Genomic DNA, 21,514 nt, shown 5'->3' on the forward strand with positions numbered 1-21,514 from the left:
AAGCTGAATACCATATATATATATATATATATATATATATATATATATATATATATATATATATATATATATATATATATATATATAATATATATATATATATATATATATACAATATATATATATATATACACACAATATATATATATATATATATATATATATATATATATATATATATATATATATATACACACACACACACAATATATATATATATATATATGTATGGTGTTCGGCTTGGTTCGGGTATTCTCCCACGTCATTGTAGTTCTTTTAAAGTTGTAGCAACGTTTCAGCAGAATCATCTGCCATCATCAGGCTTCTGTATTGTGTCCGTCTGTGGGTCAGACTTTTACAGTGGTTTCAGATTTAAATTTGGGGCAGCCTATTGCTGTGCCAGAATGGTTTTTTCTTCATCCTGATTGGTTGGGAGTCTTGGTCTGTGTTTATTGGTCTCGGAGTTTGCTGTGTTCTGCTTGATGGGTGTCTCTGATATCTTCTGTCTGTTTTTTGGCTCTTTTGTATCTTGATTGGCTGGCAGCATTGTGTTACTTTAATGGAGGCCTTTAGTGCAGCTTGGCTTCGGGTAAATGGACGGCTATCATTAGTTAGAAGCTGGGTTTCATCTGGGTGCCTGGTTGGGGTGTGTTTGAGCTGGAGGTATCAGGGGGATCTGTTTGTGCCCAGGTGTTTGCCTGGCTTGTGGTGTGGAGATTTTTTGTTTGTGAGTGCAGGCTTCCAAATGATTGACAGCCTGGTGGAATCATCTCTTCTGTTCATGCTTTCTGGTCTTTTTCAATCTCTATGGCTTCTCTGATGACTCTGTGGCTAGGGTTTTCCATAGTGGCCAGGGTTTTGGTGCCATTGAAGTTGATGCTATGACCTGTAGCTTCCATGTGTTGGACTAGTGAGGAAGTGTGTTCCAGCTTTTGACTGCATTTTTGTGTTCATCCAGGCGGGTACTTATTCTTCTATTGGTCTGTCCAATGTTTGTGGCCGGGCATGATGCACAGGGGACTTCGTATATGCCTTGGTTTTCCAGGTCAATTTTATCTTTGGGGTTGCTAAGGATGGCTGCTATTTTTCTGTCTGTTTTGAAGGCAGTCCTGATGTGATGTCTGTGTAGTACCTTACTAATTTTGTCTGTAGTACCTCTTATGTAGGGCAGGACAGCTGTTCCATAGGTCTGTTCATCTTCTGGGTCTCTATTATGTTTCAGTGTGTTTTTGTGGATCAAGCTGGTGATTTTGCTTTTGTGGAAGCCGTTGGCTGTCAGTACTTTAGTCAGGGTGCATAGTTCAGTCTTAATGTGTGTCTTGTCTGCCAGGCATTTGGTTCTGGTAATTAGTGTTTTAGCCACGGAGTTTATCTGTGCTGGGTGGTGGTGGGATTGGGCGTTGAGGTAGCGGTTGGTGTGTGTTTTCTTCTGGTATATGGTGTGTCCTAGTGTGCCATCTGTTTTTGTAGATTAGTACATCTAGGAATGGTAGTTGTTTGTTTGTTTCTGTTTCCATGGTGAACTTGATTTTGGGGTGTGCGCTGTTTAGGTGTGTTAGGAAATTGTTTAGGTTTTCTTGTCCATGGGGCCAAATCACGAATGTGTCATCGATGTATCTTAACCATAGTTTGGGTTTGAGGATGGCATTGGCCAGGGCTCTGGATTCGAATTCTTCCATGAACAGGTTAGCAATGACAGGTGACAGTGGTGATCCCATGGGGGCTCCTTCTATTTGTTTGTATCTTTGTCCTTTGTATATGAAATATGTGTTGGTTAAGCAGTGTTCTGTTAGTTCCATGAGGTGTTTGGCTGGTTGGTATTTATTTTTGATGATTTCAAGGGTCTCTTTTATCGGGACTTGAGTGAATAGGGAAACCACGTCAAAACTTACAAGCAGATCTTCTTGCTCCACGTGTAGATCTTTGATCATTTCCAAGAAGTGGTATGAGTTTTGTACATGTGAAGCTGCTGTTTCAGCATGGGGCTGTAGCTGCTTTGCTAGGTATTTGGCTAGGTTTTGTAGTGGTGCTCCTCTGGAGCTGACTATGGGTCTGAGATGTATGCCTTCTTTGTGTATTTTTGGGAGGCCGTATAGTTTGGGGCATCTGGAAGATTTCTCTCTGGGTATAATCGTGTGTTGGATCTCTTTGCTTATGTGGCTGGTTATAATTTTCTTCTTGGTTAATTTTTCCAGATATGTGGTTGGGTCTGTGTTTATGGGTTTGTATGTGGAGTCTTGGAGTAGGTCTGTCAATTTTGTTTCATAGTCTTTTCTGTCCATTACTACAGTGGCATTCCCTTTATCTGCTGGGAGGATGATTATGCTGCTGTCTCTTTTCAGGGTTTGTAGCGCTTTAATTTCATTTTGCTGCAAGTTGCTTTTGGGTGGTTTGCTTGTGCATAGGATGTTGGTAACTTGGTGTCTTATTTTATCAGCTTCATCTGTATTTAATTTAGTTAGGCTGGATTCTACTGCACATATGATGGATTCTGTGGGGATTTTTTGGGGTGCTATAGCATAGTTGAATCCTTTGGTTAGGACTTCTGTTTCTGTTTTGGTGAGTTCCCTGTTGGAAACATTGTACACTAATTGTTTCAGGTGTTGTTGTGAGTTGTTGGGGGTTTTCTTGTCATGTTCTAATTTCTTTAATTTTTTCAAGAGTTTTTCCTGTTTATAAGTGCTTGCAGATTCTGATCTCCAAGTTGTGAGTTGTTTTATCTTGTCCCAAAGTAGAGGGTGGGATCCACAAAAACACACTGAGACATAATAGAGACCCAGAAGATGAACAGACCCATGGAACAGCTGTCCTGCCCTACATAAGAGGCACTACAGACAAAATTAGTAAGATACTATACAGACACCACATCAAGACTGCCTTCAAAACAGACAGAAAAATAGCAGCCATCCTCAGAAACCCCAAAGACAAAATTGACCTGGAAAACCAAGGCATATACGAAGTCCCCTGTGCATCATGCCCGGCCACATACATTGGACAGACCAATAGAAGAATAAGCACCCGCCTGGATGAACACAAAAATGCAGTCAAAAAGCTGGAACACACTTCCTCACTAGTCCAACACATGGAAGCCACAGGTCATAGCATCAACTTCAATGGCACCAAAACCCTAGCCACTATAGAAACCCTAACCACAGAATCATCAGAGAAGCCATAGAGATTGAAAAAGACCAGAAAGCATGAATAGAAGAGATGATTCCACCAGGCTGTCAATCATTTGGAAGCCTGCACTCACAAACAAAAAATCTCCACACCACAAGCCAGGCAAACACCTGGGCACAAACAGATCCCCCTGATACTTCCAGCTCAAACACATCCCAACCAGGCACCCAGATGAAACCCAGCTTCCTAACTAATGATAGCCGTCCATTTACCCGGCTGCTGCACTAAAGGCCTCCAATAAAGCAACACAATGCTGCCAGCCAATCAAGATACAAAAAGAGCCAAAAACAGACAGAAGATATTAGAGACACCAATCAAGCAGAACACAGCAAACTCCGAGACCAATAAACACAGACCAAGACTCCCAACCAATCAGGATGAAGAAAAAACCATTCTGGCACAGCAATAGGCTGCCCCAAATTTAAATCTGAAACCACTGTAAAAGTCTGACTCACAGACGGACACAATACAGAAGCCTGATGATGGCAGATGAGATTCTGCTGAAACCTTGCTACAACTTTAAAAGCACCACTACTATGACGTGGGAAAATACCGAACAAAGCTGAAGGCCATACATGTAAGTACCATGAAACTTAAGAATATATATATATATATATATATATATATATATATATATATATATATATATATATATATATATATTCTGAGGTTTTGCTGGTATTTATGTGGATCTTTGGTTATTCGGGTTTTCTCGCATAAAATGGAAGTATCTTGGCGACGTTTCGAAATCTCATTCGTCATCTTCAGTCTTAACAAGCCTGAAGATGACGAATGAGACTTCATCGAAATGTCGCCAAGATACTTCCAATTTTACCGCAGGAGAAAACCCAAATAACCAAAATCCACATACAAATACCCGTGAAAACCTCAGAATATATATATATATATATATATATATATATATATATATATATATATATATATATATATATATATATATATTGCTTTCTAAAAAACAAACTAAGAACTCAAGTCATCTGGAAGAACATTCCAGAAACACGGACAGAGGCCTCAAGAAGACTGAATCTGAATCACTGAAAGAGAACTCATAGCAACTAGAGCAAAACTCCTCAGATGATCCTTATCGGTCTTCCTAGTGGAATTTCAAGGACCGCACAATGTTATTATTATTAATTTCTTCACTCAGTACACTTGTGCTTTGCTGATAAGCCAGTCCAAGAGCTGCTATGCTTTTCAGAGACTGTTAAATCCCTTTAATTCAGGATTTTAAATGATGCCAGTCCTTCTTGTGAACTCTAGTTTTGCAAGCTCCTTTGTGCACTTTAATGTCTTTGTTTAAAAAGTCCACGCAAGAGAAGGGGGCGCCTCATCAAAGCATACCTATCATAGGACAGCAGAGCTATGTGGCAGGCCTATCACCAGCTGCAGCACCTCTGAATTTATGGTTAAACAAATGTTGTAAGCTCACAGTTGAAGGCACACCAGCTGTTGACTTATTGCCCAACAACTTGCGTAAGTGCTATAATTAAAATCCTGAGTTCATGTGGCTGTGGGAAAATGAACAAATTCAGAATGAATGCTTTCCATGCTGAGGAGCATGGAATACAGCATGGGCTCTTCCTGACTAGATGCAGAAAATTTATGGAATTTTTGAAGAGGGTCTAGCTGGGCAAGAAAGCAAGAATAGGCATGAAGATAAATCAATAAAGTATTTTCAGAGTGCATTTAAATGACTGCCTGTAAAACCAGTGGGATTGTTTAATCTGGCAATTAAGATAATGAATTACATGGGAATTGCAGCTATTCCATCTGATTATAGCCACATTGTGTGCACATGGATGGGGAAACCATACCATTCTAAGTGGAACATTGGGTGCGGCTGAATGCTCTTGAAAAGCAAGCAGACAAGGCAGAAGGGTGATTGCATTTTTCTCTTGACTGTTAACTACTTAAACATAATATATAAGAAGAATTGAATTAAATCATGCCATCATAATTGAGATATTAAAAATAAAAGCAAAAGTGTGCCCAGTTTATCTCTGAGTAATAGTGAATTAAAAGAAAATCAAGATTATCAAAAAGATTTTTTAATACAGTCAGAATTGGCTGACAGTAGCAACCCTTTATGCCTATAGTTGTTGGTTTAAAAACATCACTAGAGATGTGTTATGTTCCTTCTTGCTTCAAACACTCTACTATCATACCAGTGCCAAAGAAGCCCTCCATCAGGGAACTGAATGATTACAGACCAGTTGCTCTAACATCGGTAGTTATGAAAACCCTTGAAAGGCTTGTGCTGTCTCACCTGAAAACCATCACAGATCCGCTGTTAGATCCCATGCAGTTTGCATACCGAGCAAATAGATTGACAGATGATGCTGATAAAATGGCTTTGCACTACATCTAGAACACCTTGAATCTTCAAATACCTACGCAAGGGTTCTCTTTGTAGACTTCAGTTCAGCATTCAACACCATCATTCCGGACATTCTTCTAACTAAACTAAACCAGCTAGAGGTACCTGAACACACTTGTAAGTGGATCACAAGCTTCCTAACAGACAGGAAGCAGCACGTGAAGCTAGGCAGAATCACATCTGATACCTGTACAATTAGCACAGCCCCCCCCCCCCCCCAAGGCTGTTTGCTTTCTCCACTTCTCTTCTCCCTGTATGCCAATGATTGCATCTCAAACGATCCATCCGTTTAAATACTGAAGTTTGCAGATGATACAACAGTGATTGGTCTCATTCAAGACAACTACGAATCCACATACAGACAGGAGGTTGTACAACTTGCCTTGTGGTGTAACTGAAACTGAACACACTCAAAACCGTAGAAATGGTGGTAACATCAAAAACATCATAAAAAAGCACAACAAAGAATGTTCTTTCTGCGTCAACTCAGAAAGCTCAAACTGCCCAAGGAGCTGCTGATACAGGTCTATAGAGGAATTATTGAGTCTGTCATATGCGCTTCTATAACTGTCTGGTTTGGTTCTGCAACCCAACAAGACTGACACAGTCTTCAGAGAGTAATTAGGACTGCAGAAAAAACAATCACTACCAACCTGCCTTCCATTGAGGACCTGTATACTGCATGAGTAAAAAAGAGGGCTGTGAACATATTTACAGACCCCTCACATCCTGGATATAAACTGTTTCAACTCCTACCCTCAAAACAATGCTATAGAGCACTGCACATCAGAACAACTAGACACAAGGACAGTTTTTCCCCAAATGCCATTACTCTGCTAAACAAATAATTCCCTCAACACTGTCCAACTATTTACAAAGTGTACACTACTATTACTGTTAATCTTCTCATCACTCCTTATCACCCATCCCCTCCCATTTGTGACTGTATGACTGTAACTTTGTCGCTTGAATCCTTATGATTTTTATTGACTGTTTCCTAGTATGATTTGATTGCTTATTGTACCCTATGACTATTATTAAGTGTTGTACCTTATGATTCTTGACTCTTGATGAATGTATCTTTTCTTTTATGTACCCTGAGAGCATTTGCACCAAGACAAATTCCTTGTGTGTCCAGCCACACTTGGCCAATAAAGAATTCTATTCTAATGACAAATCTAATTGTTCCCATCTATGTAAGTCAGAACCATTGGGCTTATTTCTATCCTTTCTCATTTGCAGGTCCTACATATATATGTATATTTAGAATGACTGAAGAGAGATCCTAGTTAATGGTCAGTTCATCTGGGCATATCAATTTTGATTATGTCATTTAGGATTAGGTTGTATTCTCATTTTAAAAAAAAACCCCATAGACTGGGGTGCCATCAGATCTACTTCTGGCTTTAGATGGCTTGCCTAGATGGTATCTATGGCATGAAAAACCTTTTCCAACTAAGGCCGGTATGCTAACCGAGACCCTCTAATGGACAGAAATAGCCTGGCCCTCGTATCCATGCCTTGATAACATCCAGATTCAGTTACTGAAAAAATATATATGTGGGACTATCTCTAAGGATTACTGAGGAATATTAATGCAGAATACAAAAGCTAAGTTAAGTGTAAGAAAAACTCCATGGAATATATCTTGTAGTGATCAATATATACTTTGTGATTAACATATCCTGTGATACAAGTACATTTTTTTCTGGTAAGAAGGACGTAATGAACAAGCCTTTGAGATCTTCTGGATAAAATCCCAGTTCCAGAACTCTGGTGAAATGAACCCCCAGTTATCACCAAGTTTTAACTAGAACCTTTTAACTGTGAGCAATTTTAATATATCCCTGCCCTAGTGGCATTAGTGAAAATGCTATTCATTCCAGTAGTGAAAATGCACTTGGCAGTGAATGATAGTACTTAGTGACTTGTTTTAAAGAGGCAGCTACAACTATTTTTTTATACATATTATTTATTTTTCCACCCCAAGGTGGCATGCAGCAAACAAACGTATTATAGAGCAAATTTATGTAGAGTTTTCACTCAAGGAGCAAATGACAAAGATCAAATTATCATATTTTGGAAGCAATATGTGAAGACTTGGCTCTCTGTAAAAGACCATAATGATGAGAAAGGTGGAAGGAAAGGGGAGGAAAAAAACATGACCAGAAGAATGGTTTCCATATACCAAATCTCAGAGCTGTGATTAAATAGAAGAAAGATTTGAATTGCATAAACCCCACATCAACTAATGTTTTTCTATAAAAATGCACAGATATGCAATGTTATCCAAGCAAAATAATATGAAAAAAATATCTAGGTTCTAGCATTCTATGCCCAACGAATTTTAGAAAGCTTTTCTGAGAATTTTCATAATTGTAACTTCCATTGATGTTCTTTTAAAAATGGCTAGAGGAAAATCATTGTATAATGTAATTCAGAAGACATTTTATAAATAAGCTATTGTGTATCTCAGTAGTAACTTTGGAAAATACTACTAAATTGTAGTAGCTTCGGAAAAATTAATAAGCTAAATTTAAAAGAAGGAAATATAACATCATAGACAAATTCTTGTGTTAAAAAAGCAACAATACTGCTAAATTTCATTTAAAAGGGTAGTGGAATATGGCATTTATTCATTGTTTATCTTTAAAAATGGGGGATCCTTTTAGATTCAGTGATTAAAAAGGGGGATTTTTGTAAAGTATGTGTGTTTCGGGGAGGCATCTTAAAATCTTAAAGTCATTTTCTGTTCATATAAATACATTTGTTTCGGTGTTTTACTGTTTTAGATTTGCACATTTTTCCAATATGGATCCTGCTTTTGGGATGAAGTGGAGATGGATCTAACTATGTACCAATATCTATTAATTCATTCTCTTTCTTTCATCTACCAATTTATCATCTCTATCTATCTATCTATCTATCTATCTATCTATCTATCTATCTATCTATCTATCCATCCATCCATCCATCCATCCATCCATCCATCCATCCATCCATCCATCTATCTATCTTATTTATCTATCTATCTATATCTAGAAATATTATAGTTCATAAATGTAGCATAACCAAGAAACAGGGTCTTTTAAACACCCAGGACCCCAAGCCAGGCACATTAGGTCTTTCAAAAGGCTAACAGCATCCTAATTTCAAGGGGGACTATGTTCCACAGGGCAGATGCTAAGGCTGAGAAGACATATCTCTTGCTTCCCATCAGCCAATATTCCTTAACTATGGGACCCAGGACATCCTATCCTGCTGGAATTGATTTGCAGGTACAAACAACTACCAGGGAACTAGTCCCAAGCCATGGAGGGCTTTAAAGGTGACAACTGGCTCCTTGAATTGCACCTGAAAACACACTGGTAATCAATGAAACTCATGAAGCAGTATTGTTACATGTGCCAAATAACCAACATCATTTACAACCTGTTCAGCTGCATTCCACATCATCTGAAACTTCCAAATGCTCTTCAAAGGAAGTCTTATATAGAACTCTTATAGTAGCCCAGATAGAAAGTCACAGAATAAACCCAACTAGAACAGAACCCAATGATATGCAATGGTCCTCTTAGCTAGAACTATCACTTGTTCTTCTAGCAGAAGCTGTGAGTCCAAGAGGATTCACAATTGTGCACTGGGACTATCTGAGGCAATGCCATCCCATCCAGGATTAGATGTGGAAAATCCTTAACACCAGAAGGCCCAAGCACCCAGAGCTACCCAGTCTGTTTGGGTTGAACTGAAGCGCATTACACCACAGACCCTATAGCTCCAGGCACTGAGACAGGACACCCACATATCACTCAGATAGCCTGGGGTGGAAATAAAAAGCAGAGTATCATCAGAATCCTGGTGATACTTTGCCCCAAACCATCAGATCACCCAATAGCCTCATGTAGATGTTTAACTATGCTTCCTGTCATAGTGGAATGTATTATTGTGAAGTGACATCCTGCTGTGCTTTCTGGCAGCAAACTGTCACCAAGATCTTGGCATCCTTCGATCAAAACACAGCACATTTTACATCTTTGTAACGATAATGAGTTGCTGTTCTGCTTGCATCTTGACCTGCTCTCACTTGGCATAAATAGCTGAGGCAGCTTTTAGATTTTGTGGTTTGCTTCTGATACACTAATTTTACAGATTTCAGTTATGTTCCAGAGAATCCTACAGGTCTTTGCAAGTTTATCAAGGTTCTCCAAAGAAATATCAATGATGAAGAAGATCCATGATCTTTGGCAACCAGCTTTTCTATCATTACTGACAGATGTATTCATGTACCTGGCAGCCACAATACACTCTAGATACCTAGGAGAATGAATGAAGACTCTGACTAGGTTCCATAGGATTCATTGGGACAGTTCTTGTGACTTCTGGAATTCGTTGGGACATATCTCAAGAATTTTTACCAAATATAGGAGTTTCTTAGCTGGCATGCAGAATTGTCATACTCATTACCTTCTTATTATGGAACTTATTAAGGAGACAAAAACAAAGAAGAGTCATAGAGATTTTCAGTACGTTCAGTTTGTGAAGCCAAACCATAGCACTAGAGTCATGGTTTCATCATGACCGACAACTCCTGACTCTGAATCCCTGAATTCTAACTCTGACATAGAAAGTTAGTCCACAAGCTCACAAGTTGTTATAGTAGTAGTTGTTGTTTTGAGATAACAGAGAAGACAGATTATATAATTATATAATTATTTATTAGAATATGAAATGGCCGAGAAAATTGTGAAAGGTCCCATGTTGGCCTGGGAAAAAAACTTTGGTTATAGTATTGATCTAAGAAATCTGGCAGAAAAACCCGACGCTAACCAAATCAGTAGCACACAAGGAGAATTTATACAAAATGATGTACAGATGGCATCTGGAGCCCTCTATAAATTGGCCAAAATATTTCCAACAACCAATCCTTGCTGTTGGAAATGTAAGGGGAAATTTGGTACATACTTTCATTCATGGTGGACTTGTCCTGAGATAATAAATATTGGCTAAAAATAAAAACGTGGATAGAAGAAATGATAGAGAGTGGGCTGGAGTGGAAACTGGAATTATTTTTGTTGGGAATGATCAAAGGGGACTACTCCGCTAAAGTAAAATATCTGACCATGCATTTATTATTTAGCGCTTAGGATGTGATAATGTGTGAAGATGTGACTAGTACTAGCCAATAATGATTTTTAGGACTTACCAAATTTGACAACAAATGTAAAAAAATATGTGTTATTATTGTTTCTGTATTTTTGAAATTGTACGTTTTTAAATTTGTAAATAAAATTGTTTTTAAAAACTTAAAAAAAGGAGAGAAGACAAGAGGCAATGGCAGACCACTTTTGAAATATTTATTTTTTTTATTTTTTTTTATTTATTTGATTTGCCAATTGTTTACAAGATAATAAGTATAAGTGTATACATAGCTGTGAATACATGAAATGGGTACATATAAGAAAAATAAAAGAAGAATAAGAGAAACAATAGGACAGGGACGGTAGGCACGTTGGTGCGCTTATGCACGCCCCTACAGACCTCTTAGGAAAGGGGTGAGGTCAATAGTAGACAGTCTAAGGTTAAAGTTTTTGGGGTTTGGGGAAGAAACTACAGAGTCAGGTAGAGTATTCCAGACATTGACCACTCTATTGCTGAAGTCGTATTTCCTGCAATCAAGTTTGGTGCGGTTAACTTTGAGTTTGTATCTATTGTGTGCTCTTGTGTTGTTATGGTTGAAGCTGAAGTATTCATTGACAGGTAGGACATTGCAATGTATGATTTTATATACCATGCTTAAATCAGACCGAAGACGGCGTAATTCAAGGTTTTCTAGTTCTAGAATTTCAAGTCTGGTGGCATAAGGTATTCTACAACGAGTAGAGGAGTGGAGAACTCTTCTTGTGAAATATTTCTGGACTTTCTCAATTGTGCTAATATCAGATATGTAATGTGGGTTCCAGACTGATGAACTGTATTCGAGTATTGGTCTAGCAAATGTTTTGTATGCTCTGGTTAGTAGTGTGATATTACCAGAGAAAAAGCTACGTAGGATTAGGTTAACAACTCTTAATGCCTTTTTGGCTATGTATTTGCAGTGGGCTCTAGCACTTAGATCATTAGAGGTGAGTATTCCAAGGTCCTTTACAGAGCTTGGGTCATCAACAAGATCTTGACTATTCAGCTTGTATTTTATTTTCTGATTTTTTTTGCCAATATGTAAGACAGAGCATTTATTTGTTGAGATTTGAAGTTGCCATTTGTTTGACCATTCTGATACATAGTCAAGATCTTTTTGTAGGGTAGCAGTATTGTCTGTGGTATTGAACAGCTTTACATCATCAGCGAAAAGAACGCAATTGCTCTTAATATGATCACAGAGGTCATTTATGTAGAGTATGAAGAGAGTTGGTCCTATAACACTGCCTTGGGGACACCACTATTGACAGGTACAGAATTTTATAGGACGCTCCCAATTTTGACCATTTGTTGTCTGTTTGCCAGGAATGCTTCTATCCAGTTATTCAGTTGTCCAGAGATACCATAGGATTTTATTTTTAGGAGTAGTTTGTCATGTACCACTGAATCAAAGGCTTTACAGAAGTCTATGTAGATTGCGTCTATTGCTTTGTCCTGGTCGAGTTGTGTCGTCCATATGTTTTTGCAGTGTAAGAGTTGCAGATTACAGGATAGTTTTTTTCTGAAACCAAATTGTTTATTGGAGAGTAGGTTGTTTGTCTCTAAGTGGAGGATGATGGATTGGTTAATAATTGATTCCATGACTTTACAGGTGACGCAGCATAAGGAGATTGGTCTGTAATTTTCAACTAGGCTTGGGTCTCCCTTTTTGAAGATGGGGATGACTGTGGCTTGTGACCATAGGTTAGGCAAGGAGATGGTCCTGAAAGATTTTTCAAAGATTATGCTTAGAGGTTTGGCTATGGCAGTGGATAGCTTTTTAAGAAGTAGGCACATATTCCATCCGGTCCAATAGATAGAGATGGTTTTAGATTGCGTAGTGCTTTTTCAACATTGTCTTCTGTAAAATCGATATGTATTAGATCATTGTTGTTACCTGTGGTACGGCTAGGAAATACTGGGCATGATCCATTGCTGTTTACAAATACTGAGCCGAAGAATGTGTTAAAGAGGTTGGCTTTAATGGTGTCGTCGTTGCAGTCTTTACCATCAGGTCCTATCAAGGGTGGGATGGACCTTGAGTCTTTTAGTTTGTTGTTTACAAAATTGTAAAAAGCACGGGTGGAATTGGTGCTTAGAAGGTTTTCCTCTTGTTTAATGTGATAATTGGTGCATTCGGTCTTTATCTGGTGGCATAAATTTTTGTATCGGCTTTTGAAATTGGCAACGTGACCAGATTTGTTTTTCCGCCAGAGTGATCTCTTTTTGGATTGAAGTTTCCTTATTGTTATGGGTAATCTGCTTTTTGTTTTGTTTTGGGAGTTGTTGTTGGTACATATAGTTTGATGACTCTTTTGACTTCAAGTAAAAATATGTTGTAATGGTCTTCAACAGTATTGCATCCAGTGAATAGAGATTGCCAATCAAGGGATGAGAGATCGTTGTCTATAAGATCATAGTTGCCTTTTTGAAGTTACAATTGGGGATTACATCATTGTGGTGATTTTTGTGTGGGCGTATGTTGAGACAAAAAGTCAATCATATTGTGGTCACTGCTGGAAAAGGGTTCTTTAGTTTGTATTCCGTAAATTAAATTCAAACTATTGCAGAAGATGAGATCGAGGCAGTTGTTTAGTCTAGTGTTGTTGGTTACTAGTTGTTCCTGTCCCAGATTTGTAATAGCATGGTAGAAGGTTGTGTGTATGATTTCAGTTGTACATTCATTTAGGGTCCAGTCAATATGAGGTAGATTGAAATCACCAAGAAAGATAAAAGGGTATGGGCAGGATGCAGCCCATGTTAGTAATGTATTTAGCTTGTTTACATGTTCGATATCATAATCAGGTGCTCTGTAACATAGTAAGAATCGAATTGTGATATTTAAGGATAGTTCACAGATGATGGTCTCAGGAAGAGCAAGCTCCTGGGTAACTTGGATATTTTTAGATGTAAGGACTTTTATAGAAGATAGCAACACCACCTCCTCTACGAATTTCACAATCTGATCAGTAAACATGATAGTCCCTTACTGTGGTAATGGAGTCAGGGAGAGATGCATTGAGCCATGTTTCACAGACAAATATAATGTCGAATTTAGCCATATTTAGTAGGAGGAAAAATTCAGGTATTTTATTCACGAGGCTTCTTGCATTGAGTAGTTTGCATTTAAGGCCAGTAGTAGTTGGAATTGAGGTAGTTAGGGCGTGCATGCCTAGTCTTGGGTGATGGTGGATCGGTTGAGGTAGGGTTGTGGTTGAGGGTTAAAGCTGAGTTGCGGGTTGTGTGGCTTACTTTTGATACAGTCAGCATGGTAGTCAATGTACAGGTCCTTCTCTCCATTGTCTAGGCGTTTTTGAGTTCAGTGCGGAGTACACGGGAGCCGGGCACGTTGCTGTATGGTTAGGTCAGGGTGACAACGGAGGTTCTTATGGTTGGTGTTAAAACTGCAGGTACTTCTTCAGTCAGTTGCTAGGCATCAACACTGACTTAAAGGTGGGCACACACATAGTCAATTCTCAACTGGAACAAGATAGGATGTTAAATCTGCTGCTTGTCCCAAATCTTGTAAGGAAAATGTTGGACACATAGGATGGCTTATAAGTTGCTAAGAAAATTGGGTAGACTTATACGTTTTGCATTTCCAAGAAAAAAAAATTAAATATTGTTCTACTGGAGCTTTCAACCTTTCTGACAGCTTCAGATTGAATTGCCCCATTTATCAGCCTATCTTTACTTCTTGCCCAAAATTTTCAAATTTATATAAAATGCTACTGCTTCCCAGTGATGTTACAATGAAGCCTAGAACCCCATTTATTCCTTGTGCTATCTTACCTTTCCTAACTTGTTTGCCTTACCAGCAACAGTAAAATACAGCACAGAGGATTGTGACCAAGTCACACAAATTGAATATTAACTTTTCTTTTCTTCAGTACTATCTGGAAATGCCAAGGACTGGATTTGGGGCTGTTGCATAGAAAGCAGATGGTCCAGTACTGAACCATATATTTTCCATTAACAGAAATTAGCAGGATTGGCAAAATTGTTTCACTGCAAAATTTTGTAGGATGGAGGTAATCACATTTATTTGTTTAAGCAAAGATCACAAATACTTTTGTGGTTCTTCAAAGACTAGCAACATCTCAATATCAATATCAGTATCAGCAGGGTCAATAGCAATAACAATATCAGCAGGAATTTCTGCAATTTACAGTTACCTCCTCTTATATAGTACTTTCAGTAGTGACCTTTACTTTTTCTACTTTATGACTTTAGTTGTTCTTCATTCTTTGATCATTCACCTTAGACTATATCAAAGTCAGCAGAAGCAGAAGATCATCTGATGGCAAGAATGAATTGACAATCTTTTGGAATTTTAGTGGAGACACACCTCAAGGTTATAAAAGCAAACGGCTTAAGGCAGATTTTCATTCCTGGGTTTGGGGGTTTTTTTTTGGAGCCACACTATGCCAGAATTTATAAGAGCAGATTGTGTAACTCAAGCTTTCATATTTGAAAGCTTGCATATTCTGGCTGAGATATTTATGCCACACAACTGGAAATTGTCAGTGATATCCACCTGATGAGTGAAGCAATTATGAAACTGTTTGATCATAAGCTGAACGGCAGTCAAATATTTGAAAAGTAGAAAATAATTGTACATACATTACTACCATATGCCTTGCACTTCAAATATATTTTAAATGATTTGGTATGTCCCATTCTATTTATATATTCATATTTTAGATGCATATCTTCAATTTTTGGGAAATGTAAAAACCAAATGTCACAAGATCATGCTTAACCTGAAAAACAGCTGTAACTGTTAGAGAAGCAGGTATTGGCTTTATCTCCTTGGTGAAGTACATCTTTGCTGTAAGAATAGGATGCAAATACAATCAATAATAATTATAATAGATGGCAAATTTTACTGTGACTGTAAAATACTATGTAGTCTGAGATCTACTTGCAGAAGAATACACATACAATACACAGAAGTTTTGTTCTTACTGTTACCTGTCATTTCAGAACTGCAGTGGAATTAGTATTAGAGACCCTCATAGGAAATAACACAAAAAACAAGCCAAATCTCTGAAACTGCTGAATCCACTATCTGGCCTTAAGTTATTTACACACACTGAATATTTTTATTTATTTATCAAATTTATATGGATGCCCATCCCACAAGAAACGACTCTGGGCGGTGTACGGCAAAAAATATAAGAACAGTCACATGTCAAAAGCAGTCAAATTAAAAACAAAAGTTTAAAAAGCATAAAAACCACAAGATATTAGACCAGAAAGGGAGGCGCCTAGAGATTTCACCAGCGCCCTGAGACCTCAGGCCAAATGACATACATAGGTCTTGAGGGGATTCCAGAAAATAAATAGGGATGAAAATGATCTCACTTTGGGGGGGAGAATGTTTCATAAAGCAAACACCTTTTATAATAGTCACGTATCTAATCCAGATATACAACATGCATGGCCTTTTTACAACTACAACTATGTATAACCGATTGTCAGTATTATAGCAACTTCCAGTTTTTTATGCTACAAGTAGACATTGGGTATGTCTAGTTTAGTGAAAAGAAGGACAAGGGGAGACATAATAGGATTGTTCCAATATTTCACGGGTTGCCACAAAGAAGAGGGAGTCAAGCTACTCTCCAAAGCACCTGAGGGCAGGACAAGATGCAATGAGTGGAAACTAATCAAGGAGAGAAACAACCTAGAACTAAGGAGAAATTTCATGACAGTTAAAAAAATTAATCAGTGCAACAATTTGCTTCCAGAAGTTGTGAATGCTCCAACAATGGAAGAAGTTTTTAAGAAGAGATTGAACAATCATTTGTCTGTTTGAAATTAAATCTGATGACATCCAAATCATATCTATTCCTGACTATGATAAATGTCTGTTAGAATAAAATGTATATTGTCTATTTTCCAATTCTATTCTATTCTAATTGTTTTTGTAACTGCAAAATGTGGAAACACTTTCATTATTTGGCTTGATCTTTGGTGAGTTTAGATAGTTAAGCCTAACCGTATTCTCCTGCGAGTAAAGCTTGATGAATCAAAGAAGACTTTTTCCCCAAAGTCTGGGCAGTTAATCACGTTTCTCATGTAGCTGGCTTTACCATGCTTGTCTTTCCACACTCCTTGCATTTTAGCAAACAGGCAGTGCGGAGATTTCAAGCTACCTCCCTATTGACTATCTATTGACAATGAAAAGGACAGCTGTCATCAAATGCAGGAGAACAATTTTCCTTGCCAATATAATAGTAATCACAATTTCTTTTAAAGCAGTTATCGGTTACATATTTTATCTTTATCTTTATAACAATCTTAACTTATTTCTCTATCTACTTAATTTTAACTTGTTATTTTATTTTCCAACCATTGATAAAATAGATCCCATACCATATGGTATTCAGTTTCTTCTTTTGCTTTAATTGCCAATGTTAATCTATTCATCTCTGCATAATCTAATATTTTCTCAATCACCTTTTCCTCTTCTGGAATTTTTTCACTTTTCAAATTCTGAGCAAATGCAATTCTAGCTGCAGTTAATACATGAATAATTAAATATACTTTGCTATAGCTTTCAGGTACCATCTCTAAAAGGAATATTTCAGGTTTTAAGTCTATATGTTGCTTTATCATTTTTTCCAACCATGTGTGTACTTTTGTCCAGTATCTTTTAGCTTCTGCATATATAATTATAATTGTTAGCACAAGATATATGTACGCAGTTGACACACTGTTTAAATGAAAGATGGATTTGTTGTAAATATGAAATAAACAACTTAATACAAAATAAATTCAGGAGGACAATATGGGGAATATCATTTGGTGCTCTGAATAAAACAGGGAGGTTTTTAACAAGCTGCTGCTATTGCTTCGTGGACATAAAATAGTCAAAGGAGGGCCAGGCTGGGTGGGAGAAAAGATATCAGTGTCACTTCATAGGATATATTGGTGATGGCTTGAGTCATTTTGCATTGCAATCATAGAACTCTTGTCAATTTGCGCCATGACGTCAGATGACATTCTGGACAGGGGAAAACTAATATAGATACAACTGTTTTGATTAGGGAGTGGAAAAAGTAAATGATCATGTGAAGCATTGCTTTAACTTTAAAAAAAAAAACCTAACTAATGAACTATAATAAACTATTATTTACAACACTAAAGGATATTTTGCATAGCAAATGCTTTTGTTATTATTCAAAAGTTCTACAGAGTGTTTTTTTTGACCCTGATTGAATTCTTTAGCCAGCTAAAGTGAGGAAAGAGGGCAGAGGTTAGATTCCACCAGAATTTTTTCTCACCTCTTTCCCTTCTAGAGTCACTCCAAGTGTTGTGTTTAGCTCCACCTGACATGGATTTCCCTGCAACCTATTTTAGGGCCTTATTTTTCAGCTGCAAACTGCAGCCAGTAAACAGCTTCCCTCAATCAAAAAACCTATTGCTTAAACTCTAAAAAGAACAAAATTGATTTAAAAACAAAACAAAACAAAACAAAGGAAGCTAATTGTTTATTAAGGGTACTTGCAAGAAAACATTGCACTAAATGGAACATTTTTTCCAAGAATATTGCAAGTATTAACAGTGCAAAATCACAGGTTGGGGGAAAGAAAAAGAGATTAAACAAAGCTGTGCTTGGTGATGCTTTTTAGAAAGAGAATTCGATGCTAAATTTGTCTCCCGTCTGAAAGTTTGTTTCTCTAATTCCTATTACCTCTCATTGGCAATGACTCTCCATCAACAATTCCTAAAGATTTCAAGGTCAAGAGCAGTGGCATTCACAGCAAACCCCAATGATACCAAAACTGCAATAAAAATGAGTAGTGATCTCATTATGCAAATATTTCTCTTGTGTCTTAACATGTGACACAAGGGTGTAAACAGAGGCATCGGTTTGCTTATGTTGTCATACTTGTTTTGTCACTTTCCTGCTGTCCTCACAGATGCCTAGGGCAAAGACAAGCTTACTGTAGATTGTAGATGTCAAGAGGGAATTATGTGTCATACAATTGTGATATACTGTATATAAACTTCTTGAATTTGAACTATATTCCCAGTCCAGAATCTCTAATTGAGTTGTCCTACAGTGCTAGTTACCTTAATCCAACACCCTTGGAAGTAATCAAGTTTGGAAGGTTGCACCATAGAGAGCATTTTAACATACTGGTATATGGTTTGCCAATTGCACAGTGGCAGATAGGAAAGCACTCCAGAGGGTTAATGTCATTGCCCAGAAGATCATGGGTTGCCCTCTCCCCTCTTTGAAAGAGCTTTATAGCTCCCAATGCCTTAAGAAAGTTCAAAACATTCTCAAAGTTCCATCTCATCATGGGAACCCTTTTTTTGAACTACTACCATCTGGCAGAATAATAAAAACAAGGACAAATAGGCTGAAAAACAGCTTCTATCCCAGGGCAGTAGCTCTTTTGAATTCTGCTGTATAGTGCAGTGTTGGTGTGGTGTCAGGGGTTTCTGGTTCAAAGGGTGAAGGGTGAAGGATGTGTGTTTGTGTTTATTTTCATGGTCATGGTCATAATGTGCACTGAAGATGGTGTTTGATTTCATTGTACGAGGTGCAATGACAATAAAGTAAACTAAACTAAACTAATCTGTTAAAATGATTATGCCCCTTTCTTCCTTTCTGTTCTCCCCTGAGTTTGTTTTCTTTGTAGTTGTTCCTTTGTTTTGTGCTTGGTTTTTTTTTTTAGTATTATTCTCAATTTTTAAAATGTTTTAACAATTGAAAACTGCCCAAATTCATTGACAATTAATTATATAATATAATTATTCATTATATTATTAACAAGTAATTGAAATCTAGATATGCAAATTAATAAACTACAGGAAATGAGTGGAATATATAATGTCACAAAAATCATCTTAAACATGCCCAATTGCAATAAAATTAACATGCCTCTAATAGTTACTGGAGCACACATTTGTTCCTCTATTCTTATTCATATGTAAATCTGTTTGGAATTGCAACAAAAAGGATTATTTGTTTAAAGAGAAGATTGTTACAATTTCCTTTTTCATTCTATCCTACAGCATTATCTTCACAGTCACTCATAGCCTAGTCACCTCCCATCTTGATTATTGCAACAGGCTCTACATGGGCCTGCCCTTGGAGAGCATCTGGAAGCTCCAGCTGGTGCAAAATGCAGTGGCCCACATGGTTTTGTGCAAACCCCAGTATGCACATGTGTCACTTCTCCTGCAGAAGCTGCATTAGTTGCCGATTTGCTTCTGGGTGCAATTCAAGGTGCTGATTGTCACCTTTAAAGCCCTTCATGGCTTGGGATTGGGTTATCTGAGGGACCGTCTCTTGCCGGTCACTTAGAGCGGGGAGGCAGGAAATGTTGCGGGTCCCATCCCTGAGGGAGATACACCTGGTGGGACCCAGCCTTCTCTGTGGTGGCTCCCTCTCTCTTGAATATCATCCCCCAGAGATTAGAATGGCCCCCCACTCTAGCACTCTTTTGGAAGGCACTGAAGACCTGGTTCTGCCAGCAGGCCTGGGGAACCAAGAGCGGGTTGGAGCCCATCAAATGGCTAGTGTGATCTGCTATCATTGGGGTGGGTTGTGGGAGTTGGGGGATTATTTATTTTATTTTATTTTTTCCAGATTTTGTTCTATTGTGCTTTATTAATTTATTTGATTCTTTTTGTTAGTTTTTATTGTTTTTTATTTTTTGTTTTAAATATGGTTTTACATTGTGTAAGCCTCCTCAAGTCGCCATGGGCAAATAGGCGGCAATATAAATAAATACATTATATGAAAACTAAATCATTGTGTTAAAAAGGAATAAAAAAGCCTGAAGGTAGTGATTGATGTGGATTTTGGATTTTTTTTTCCTTGAGACTAAGACAATTAAAATGAAATTTCCATTTATGTAAAATACATAGTTTGAAACTGTAAATTTATGAGATTAGAGTAGAATTTAAGGCAATTGAGTTAAATTGCTCTCATCCTTGAATCAGAAAACCATCACTCTGAACTTTCCTGTCCTCTCACTGGTAGCTGCTATGTTGCTTTTATTGCCTCTGTTTCCAGTCACTGTGGGTCACTTGTCTTCCCTCCAAGGTAACAGGTGACAAAGACTAAAAAAGATTTTTTTTTATACCTTGAGACTGTTCTGGGATGGTGTCCTGTTTCAGAGAGAAAAATTACTTTAACAGAGGTACAACTAAGCATGACATAATCCTGTCTCAATTACTCAAAGGCTCTGGAATATCAAGGGGTCATAGGAGAAAAAAAAATGCTTGGAAACGTTTGTGCTGCTGTTAGGGGCAAGTGAGAAGAATATTTGTATCCAGGTGAATGTCTGCTTGACAGGCCTCCCTTATCCAAGTACAGAATTGAAGTCAACTCTCATTTGACCTCTTTCTCGGTGTCATTGCACTGCTGTGTTGCTTATGGTCATCATTTTTTAAAAAAACAAGGATACATAACTGACCTGCAACATTTTAGCTTATACTATAGGGACTGAATTGTTTTTAGCCTACAAAGTAGCTAAATTCATTCAAATAAGCTCAGCAATATACATATGGATGAATGGATGGACAGATGTACATACACATGTAGATTTCATGTTGGTCTTGACTCCAGGTGACTGCCTGGAAAATCCCTGCTGGGATATTCTTGGCAAGTTTTAAAATGACTTGCCATTGCCTTCTTCCTAGGGCTAAGAGAGAGTGGCTGGCTGAAGATCACCCTGCTGGCTTTGTGCTTAAGGCAGGATTCAAACTCACAGTATTTCGGTCTTTAGCCTG

Source organism: Notechis scutatus, chromosome 3 (genome assembly GCF_049901735.1).
Source record: "Notechis scutatus isolate UNSWTSFEM ecotype Mainland chromosome 3, rNotScu1.2, whole genome shotgun sequence".
NCBI classification, from domain to species: Eukaryota; Metazoa; Chordata; class Lepidosauria; order Squamata; family Elapidae; genus Notechis; species Notechis scutatus.